Here is a 654-nt window from a genome sequence, read left to right on the forward strand (position 1 = left end):
CACACATGCTAAAATAACAACAACTTACTGACACATAGTAAGAAATGGTTATAAAAAAACTGAAACAGAAGTGAAACAAGTAGTAGGAAAGAGGAGAAATAAAAAGCGAAATCAAATTCAGGATTAGACTGTATGTTACTTTTAAGACAGCTTGATACGGTAAACATTGAGTGTTAATGAGTTAGCAAGTGTAAGGTACATTGCTGACGGAAAAAAAGGTGTGAAGAATAATAACGAACTATACTAGAAAAACCATCATTTCGTCACTACAGGCGTTCCGATAGCAAGGTTGGGGACTCTTAACTAACTGTGATGGGAAAACTGGGCTGGGAATGGCTTCTAACTGTACTGTGCTTAATTAGAGATGCAAAGCTATAAAGCACGTATAGAGGTACACAAAGAAAAAAAAGTGGATGAGAGAAATAAAATAATGAAAATTTAAAAAAAGATGGAGAAAAAGAATAAGGATGAGTGGTAGAGAGTAGAAGGAAAAAATACTCCCTTATATTTAGTAGATAAGTGATGTTTCTATAGTTTATATTCAAGATGACAGATACATAATTTACATAATATGTGTGTACTGTATAGATTTTTATGTATATATAAATACAAATCATACATATATATATATATATATATATATATATATACATA

General features: G+C 30.4%; 1 protein-coding gene across 1 annotated transcript in view; it reads right to left on the reverse strand.

Annotated features, from left to right (window-relative positions):
- LOC107655965 (26S proteasome non-ATPase regulatory subunit 14) overlaps nt 1-654 on the reverse strand; it is a 13,658-nt gene that overhangs the window by 1,304 nt on the left and 11,700 nt on the right. The window lies entirely within an intron of this gene.

Source organism: Sinocyclocheilus anshuiensis, unplaced genomic scaffold (assembly GCF_001515605.1).
Source record: "Sinocyclocheilus anshuiensis isolate Anshui unplaced genomic scaffold, SAMN03320099.WGS_v1.1 scaffold51, whole genome shotgun sequence".
NCBI classification, from domain to species: domain Eukaryota; kingdom Metazoa; phylum Chordata; class Actinopteri; order Cypriniformes; family Cyprinidae; genus Sinocyclocheilus; species Sinocyclocheilus anshuiensis.